An 8,513-nucleotide genomic window follows, 5' to 3' on the forward strand; every position below is an offset into this window, starting at 1 on the left:
GCATCATCTGTTCTTTTGTGAGAATAAGTCGGGTATTACGTTATTGTATATTTTACGGTTGGCCAGTAATGGAAACGGCACTTCCGACTTCGGTCCCCGATGAAAAACTTAAATTTACGCAAGCGTTTCTTGCCATACATGTGTAGTGGGTTAGGGTTTGCGTCAAGGAAAGAGGAAATCGGCCAAATGAATACCAATGAAAGAAAAAATAATATTCAAATAGCGAGAAGAGAAATTCACATTAATAATAATAACAATATTACTTTTTAATTAAACCTATCCTGTAGTACATTACCATTTACTATACTCCGGCCATTAAATGAAATTAAGTACTCTTGACTCGACATGCTTATGCAAGGCTGACTACTTTATCACACACTATATGATTTATTTATAATTGGTTTCTTTCCCATCCGCGATTATAACTATAGTCGTATTACCACCGGTTCGTGGGGTATCCGCCACAGTGGGTTTCATCGTCAAGCAGGGTGGGTCACAAGCAGGGCTGGAGTAGGGGCACGAAAATCGGGCAAACGAGGCCGAGGAACAGGTGCCATGAACGAAGCGGCCGGCGTCAACGGACTCAACGGCATGAACGACGCTGCTGGCGTGATCGAGCTATGGGGCGTCCCGCCGCCGCTACTAGACCTCACGGCTGATGAAATCGCATTATATCGGCGGTATTGTCTGCCGAGAGGTGAGGGCAGCTTCGTAAGCAAGCTGCTTGTACGAACCGAAAAGGGAATCCCCGAGAGCGACGTTGACCTTGACGTCCGCGCACCCAAATGGCGACCGACGGAGACGCTGCCTTTCCGAAAGAACGTCTACCGAGAACACTTCGCGACAGCCCGGCGTTCCTCCGTGGACGTGGACGCGTACAGAAAAACAAAGGACATCGCTGTCGAGGGGCGCGCCGTGCCGAAGCCCGTTCTACGCCTTTACGAAGCCAACTTTCCAGACGGCGTGCTGGAAGGCATCGAGGCGGGGAAGTACGGTCTGCCAACCGACATTCAGGCCCAGTGCTGGCCCATTGCTCTCAAGGGCAGGGACCTTATGGCCACGGTACGCGGCGGAGCTAGAGACACGACACTGGCCTACCTGCTTCCAGCCATCGTGCACGTCATGCACCAGCTACCTCTCCATCCTGGCGACGGCCCCATCGTGCTCGTGCTAGCAGCGACGCCGGAGCTGGCGCGACAGACCCACGAGCTGAACTGCCACTTTGAGAAATACACGGCAGTTAGCAGCGTGTGCCTGTCTTGCGGGGACTGGAAGCTACGGCAACTGAAAGCCCTGAAGAGAGGTCCATGTGAGGTTTGCGTGGCGTCACCTGGCCGTCTGTTGTCCTTCCTGAAAGAAGGCAAGGTGAATCTTCGTCGCTGCTCGTACCTGGTGATGGACCGAGTGGACCTCATGCTGATTATGGGCTTAGAAAAACCAATTCGCGCCATCAACGCCCTAGTTCACCCAGTCTGTCAGAAGATAATGTTGGTTGCTTCACCAAATTGGGCCGTTTCCCATCTTGCCGATGAATTGATGCACGACTACATTCAGGTGAGCTTCGGGTTACAGACGGCGCATCAAAGCGGACAGATTGAGCATATTGTTGTCATCTGTGGTGAAGCTGAGAAGGACGACAAATTAATTGCCATCTTTGAGGACATTCTCATCAAGAAGTGCGACAAGGTGATCGTTTTCGCAGGAACGAGGCACAGCCTGAATGTACTGGTGTTAAAACTGCGAATGCTGGATTGGCCAGTTGTCGCCATTCACGGCGGTATGACGGAAGGAATCCGCGACCGCGAACTCAACGCATTTCGAAAAGGCTTGGCGACCATATTAGTCGCAACGGACGCGGTCACGCGTCAGCTGGACGATGGCGACGTGCGTTTCGTGATCAACTACGACTACCCACTGTGTCTGGAGGACTACCACAAACGGGTGGAGCACGCCGCCCGCTGCGCTGGTCAGGGCACGGCGTACACATTTATCAGCCCCAACGACAGACGGCGTGCAAAAGAGCTCATCGCGATTCTTCGAGCTAACAAACAGACGGTGAACCCACGACTCCGCGAACTAGCCACCAAGGTGCTTGACGCTGCAAAATATTGACTTTACTCATCCACTCGCTGATCTTGCGATTATGCGTTGCTTGAGAAGCAGGTGTGTCCGTCCTTGTAAATTGCTCGTGTATTCTAAAATGCAGAGCACGCAGGAATTTTCTTCGTTTTAACAGGAAAAAGGCCGAAAGGATAACATTGGAGCCCTGTGGTTGCTCTGTTTGCTTTCATTCAGGTGCTGGGCACGATCACGAAAGTTGTCTTGACGTCGAAATTACGTGCTTCTCGTCTTGCCAATATAAAAACGGTGATATTTTTGTATTGCTCCTTTTTGACTTGTGTATAGCATGTGCGTGGCGAAAATGATCGGCTCACTTCAGCGTCATATACATAACCAATTTAGGAACGTGCACTATGTTCGCGTGTAGGGAAATGCACTGCTATCCTTGTATGTAACAGTAGCGTATGGTGATTCTTGTAGTAGGGGCAGTCGCAGTGGTAGCAATGATAGTAGTAGTAACTAATTGTACTTCTACTAGTAGTAATAGTCGTCTTCTCCGGGGCGTCAAATTCCCACTTAGTTTTTTGCGCTAGTGGCACATGCCCACTCTAGGAGATAGGCAAGCGATTTTAGGACGAACATAAGAAAGTATACTCTATCTGTGAGAAGCATGACACACTAGTTGAGCTTATATCGACGTATAAGAAAATTGGTTACAGAGTATGTCATTGAAAAATAGAAATATATCGAAATAAAGAAGGAACGAAGAAATAAATTTAGCATATATAAAGAAGTTGTAGTTTCTTTTGAGTACTGTCTGAGATAACAAAATGTTATGTTATTACACAAATTATCGCTTGCAGACGTATTGCTAGTATAAATTCCAGTGAACACTTGGTCCCTAACATTCCGGCTGAGCACCCGTGATTCCAAGTGCTTTAAATGGAAGCTGAAGGGCTTAGTGTAACATATGGGAGCATATGTATTGTTGCGATATGAATTATATGGACAATCCAGGCGCACTTTTGCCTTCGTCGTCGGCATCGCCGTCATGTTCCGTATAAAGTCCAAGGGCGATAACACCGTCGCCGCGCGCCATATGCTGTATGAGCGAGGGAAAGCAGGTGAGGGAAGCCGACGATCCCGGCTTGATCTGGCGCGTGGGGTCGCGCTCGCCGTATCTTGAAAGGGCTCTGCAGACTGCTCACGCCTTTGTGCGCGCTGTGTTCCCGCTGTTCTTGTGTTGAAGCGATAGATCACACGAATGTCACTTCACTCGCTGCTGCTGCGAGGCTTGCCCGCATCAGCGTCTGGTATTTTGTAGCGAGTCTCCGCTCTCATCCAGTGAGATGTTTTCATGTTTGCTAGTGCGCACGGACACCAATGCTTGTTAATTCAGTTACTAAGCGAATGTGTGGAGTTGATAGGGCCGATAAAGCTACTATCCTTACCTCGTATATGGAATTCGACTAATTTGCTATCGCAATCGATGCTTCGTATTTCGGGCGAGACCGGAACTTTATTGAATACATGATTTTCTAACTAGGTATGTATGCGCTCAGCGCATACCTTGAACTACGTCCACGTCTGTTAAGTGCGCTTATACGCTCGCGAAGCTGAAGGACGTGGGTAATTCCACGCCATATATCTAAATGCGTTAGCATCCCTCTTTGCGGGGTCTATGTATGTATGTATGTATGTATGTATGTATGTATGTATGTATGTATGTATGTATGTATGTATGTATGTATGTATGTATGTATGTATGTATGTATGTATGTATGTATGTATGTATGTATGTATGTATGTATGTATGTATTGTTGGAATCTCAGCGCTGACGCCCGTTGTTGCATCTGGGTCGCAAGCCCCAAGGGTAGCGTTGGCCTGGCGGCCTGGGGCACAACTGGAAGCATCCGAAGGTCCCGGCAAAGCATGAGTCGACTGGTAACAGAACAACTTGTTTATTCTAGCATCGCAAAAGAGCGGGCAGTCAGGTCGACCGAAGTGGAGAGACGGGAGAGCACGTAACTCAACGGAAGAAATCGGAGCCTCTCTTGGTGTCCGGGGGCAGCTGCTTTTATACCCTCGGAGTTGAGGGCAAGAGGGAACGCCTCAACAGGGGCGCACGTGACGCGGGGCACGGACAGGCTGAGAGACACGTTGAGACGAGTGTAGTGACGCATCCGCCGGGCTGGCGCCGGTCAGACCTCCTCGCTTCACACTTGGGGAGCTCCTCTCCCCGGCTGCCGCGCTTTGACAAGCGTGGGCACCAACATGCACACACACACACACGCACACTTGAAGACACGTGGCATTGAAACATGCCTGGACGCGCTTGGCGGGGAGGCGTATCGGCGGCGCTGAACGGGCCAAAATGTCCGCCGCTTTGAACGAAGCCCCGGCGTCCGTTGCATCCGCGCCGGCTATACCGCGCGTCGTAGGCGAAACGTAACAGACCGCCCCGCCGGGGGAAGGAGATCCCGATGGTCAGGGGACTGCATCCGCTGTCCGGAGGGATGTCGCTCGATGATGATCATAACCGAAGTCGGGCGTCCTTCGGAGTTTCTTGAGCGCAGCGCACAGAGAAGGCCTCGTTCTCTCGTTCAGGTTCACACAGGACACTGCAAAGTGACTTCGGGAGAGTTGACATTTTTGTTCTCGTTCCCGGCAAGCGTTAGAACTACGCCGAAACTCAACCGCTCAGTCAGCAAGCACGAAACAACCCTCACCAAGTCCTGCCAGGCTCTTTCCCCTTTTATACCACTGCCTAGTTCCTTACAGTAGTCTAGCAGCACTCAGAACGCGTCCACAAATTGGAAAATTGCACTAGAAAGCACGTCATCACTTTGAAACACTACACAAAAGCAATATGTTAAAAATCCTGCCTCAGGAAGAAAAACATCAGTAACAAATAACTTTGAGGCTGATTCTTACGTTAGGGGCTTCGACTTAAGCCATCGGCGTTACCGTTGAGACTCCCCTTTTTGTAACGCACCTCAAAGGAATATTGTTGCAAAGCGAGGCTCCAGCGCAGGAGGCGGCCATTTGTGGAAGAGATGGTCTACAGCCATTGGAGAGGGCAGTGATCCGTCTCGAAGCATGCGAAGCGGAGAACGCAGCGAGCGACCGTACACTAGCTCAGCTGGCGAAAACCCCGTAGCCGCATGCGGCGCGGTCTTTAATGCCAACGTCACCCCAGGCAGACACAGCTCCCAGTCAGTTTGTTGTTCAAACCACAATGCTCTCCACACGCGCTTCATGACGGATTGGAGCTTCTCAACGGAATTCGACTGTGGGTGGTACACTGAGCTGTCTAACAGCTTTACCCCACACCTTTCGAGAAAGGCTGTCGTCAAAGGGCTAGCAAACACTGTGTCCTGATCTGATTGGATTTCCGCAGGAACACCAACTCGCGCAAATATGGACAGTAGTGCATTGACTATCTCAACTGAGCTGAGTTCTTTAAGCGGCACTGCTTCAGGGAATTTTGTCGCTGGGCAGATCACAGTCAAAATGTGTCTGTACCCCGAGGTCCCACTGTATCAATAACGAGCCGTCTAAAAGGCTCCGTAATGATAGGTACCAACTTCAACGGCGCCCTAGATTTGTCCCCTGGTTTGCCTACCCGCTGACAGGTGTCACATGTCCTCACAAAGTGGTCTGCGTCACGAAAACACCCTGGCCAATAGTACTCTTGCAACAGACGGTCCTTAGTTTTCTTAACTCCTAGGTGTCCGGACCACGAACCCCCATGCGACAAGCGCAACAGATCCTGACGGTAGCACTGAGGCACGATCAGCTGATCGAACTCCACTCCCCTGTGGTCTAGATACTTCCGGTACAGGACCCCACCTCTTTCCACAAAACGAGCATTTTTCTTGGCGATACCTTCCTTGACATTGCAGCGTATGTTTTCTAGGCTGCGATCCTCTTTTTGCTCGGCTATCAAAGCCGACCGGCTGACTTTTAGCAACCTATTAAGTCCATCTGACGTAGGCGCGATGAGCAAATCTGCAGATAGCTCTTGTAACTTTCCCGTGTCGGGCATTTCCCCTCCAGTATCTGGTGCCTTTAACGCTACAGGCTCAATTTTATTCAGTTCGGACGTGCTCTGAATATCAGCTTGCTGCGCCTCTGACCCTTTCTCATTGTTCGACAACGTCGGCCCCGCAACTACCGCCTTTGCAGCGAGCTCCCGAACCTTCGATCTGGTTAAGGCCTGAACGCTAGCCTCACGAAACAAAAGCCCCTTCTCGCGCAGGAGGTGATCGGACCTGTTCGAAAATAGGTAGGGGTACTGGGGGGGCAGCATAGATGACACTGCCGCCTCCGTCTCAAGTGCTCCGAAAGGTCCTTCAATAAGCACTTTTGCTACGGGCAGACACACGCTATGAGCTTCCACGGCTTGCTTGATCCATGCGCACTCGCCCGTGAACATATCGGGTTCTACGTAAGAGGGGTGAACTACATCCATTGTAGCTGCGGAATCGCGAAGCACTCGGCACTCTTTCCCGTTCACGAGGAGGTCTCGCATGTAAGGCTCGAGAAGCTTCATGTTCTCGTCAGTGCTGCATAATGACAAAAACACGACTTTTGTTTGTGTTTCTGGACACTGCGCCGAAAAGTGACCCGGCTTCTGGCACGTATAACAAACGCGCGCTTGCCTCGTCTCGAACCGCTTTCTGCGTTCGGCTTCGGCTGCCGCCGTCTCCTTACGTTCGGTCGGACTGCTTTCACTCGCATCCGCACTACGTGTGTCCCCCTTTGCTCTCATGGGCGTGAACTTCGGCCTCTCAAACTTGGAGCCAAATTCACCCTTTTGACCGTCCTTAGCTCCGCGAGCCCGACGCGTCACAAACTCCTCGGCTAGCTCAGCGGCTCTAGCCACCGTACTAACGTCTGGCCTATCCAAGACCCAGTACCGCACGTTCTCAGGTAACCGACTATAAAACTGTTCCAGCCCGAAACACTGCAGAACTTTCTCGTGGTCACCAAACGCTTTCTCTTCTTTGAGCCACTCCTGCATGTTTGACATTAGCCTGTAGGCAAACTCTGTATATGACTCACTTCTGCCTTTCTCATTTTCCCGAAACTTCCGACGGAACGCCTCCGCTGACAGCCTGTACTTTTTTAGCAGACTCGATTTCACTTGGTCGAAATCCTCTGCCTCCTCTCTCTTCAAGCGAGCGACTACGTCGGCCGCCTCGCCGGGTAACAAAGTGAGCAAGCGCTGTGGCCACGTTTCCCGAGAGAACCCCTGCTTCTCGCACGTTCGCTCAAAGTTAACCAGGAACAAATCAATGTCCTCTCCAAGCTTAAACGGCCGCATCAGGTCAGTCATCTTGAACGATACTCGTTCTCCTGCACCGTGTGCCTGACTTCCATTACGAGCGCGTTCCATCTCTACCTCGAGACGCTTCATTTCCAAAGCGTGTTGACGGTCGCGCTCTTCTTTTTCTTTCTCTTTTTGTTCTTTTCGTTCGCGCTCATCTTTCTCTTTCTGCTCTTTGAGTTCGCGCTCCTGTTTTTCTTTTTGCTCTTTAAGTTCGCGCTCCTGTTTCTCTTTTTGCTCTTTAAGTTCGCGCTCCTGTTTTTTTTTGCTCTTTAAGTTCGCGCTCCTGCCTTTTTGTCCTCTCCTCAATGGTCTCAAGGCATTCCGACAGCTCGTCATCCTCAACTTCTAACTCAAGAATAGCCCTTAGCAGTTCTGGTTTTCTGAGTTTGTCTGAAACATCCAGACCCAACTCTCTTGCAAGCTCCAGCAATTTCGGTTTGCGCAACGACTTCAAATCCATGGCTGCTCGGAATGCTGCTTTCTCTACTGCCTACTATTGTCTTGCCGCAAACTAACCCGGCAGCAACGACAACCACAATTACCAGCTCTGTTTCTGACACTAACAAAAGCCTGGCAAAACTCAGAAGAAGAAAGTCACGCACTCACCAAACCTCGCAGCCAAGAATTCAGTGCAGTCGTTCCGCTGCAGGCAACCAGTCATCACACAGGGCTCGTTGCACTGCTCCCGGATGGTCGTTGTGCTGCTCAGCATACAGTCAACCGCATATCTTCGCTGCTGGCCTCCGTTGTCGCGATCTCACCGCTGGCAGACAGTTGTTGGAAATTCAGCGCTGACGCCCGTTGTTGCATCTGGGTCGCAAGCCCCAAGAGTAGCGTTGGCCTGGCGGCCTGGGGCACAATTGGAAGCATCCGAAGGTCCCGGCAAAGCATGAGTCGACTGGTAACAGAACAACTTGTTTATTCTAGCATCGCAAAAGAGCGGGCGGTCAGGTCGACCGAAGTGGAGAGACGGGAGAGCACGTAACTCAACGGAAGAAATCGGAGCCTCTCTCTTGGCGTCCGGGGGCAGCTGCTTTTATACCCTCGGAGTTGAGGGCAAGAGGGAACGCCTCGATAGGGGCGCACGTGACGCGGGGCACGGACAGGCTGAGAGAC

General features: G+C 51.1%; 1 pseudogene; it reads left to right on the forward strand.

Moving 5' to 3' along the window:
* The first annotated feature begins 555 nt into the window (after nt 1-555).
* LOC126518161 (probable ATP-dependent RNA helicase DDX5 pseudogene) lies at nt 556-2,112 on the forward strand (annotated as a pseudogene).
* The last annotated feature ends 6,401 nt before the right edge of the window (nt 2,113-8,513 follow it).

This window comes from Dermacentor andersoni, chromosome 11 (genome assembly GCF_023375885.2).
Source record: "Dermacentor andersoni chromosome 11, qqDerAnde1_hic_scaffold, whole genome shotgun sequence".
Lineage (NCBI taxonomy): Eukaryota > Metazoa > Arthropoda > Arachnida > Ixodida > Ixodidae > Dermacentor > Dermacentor andersoni.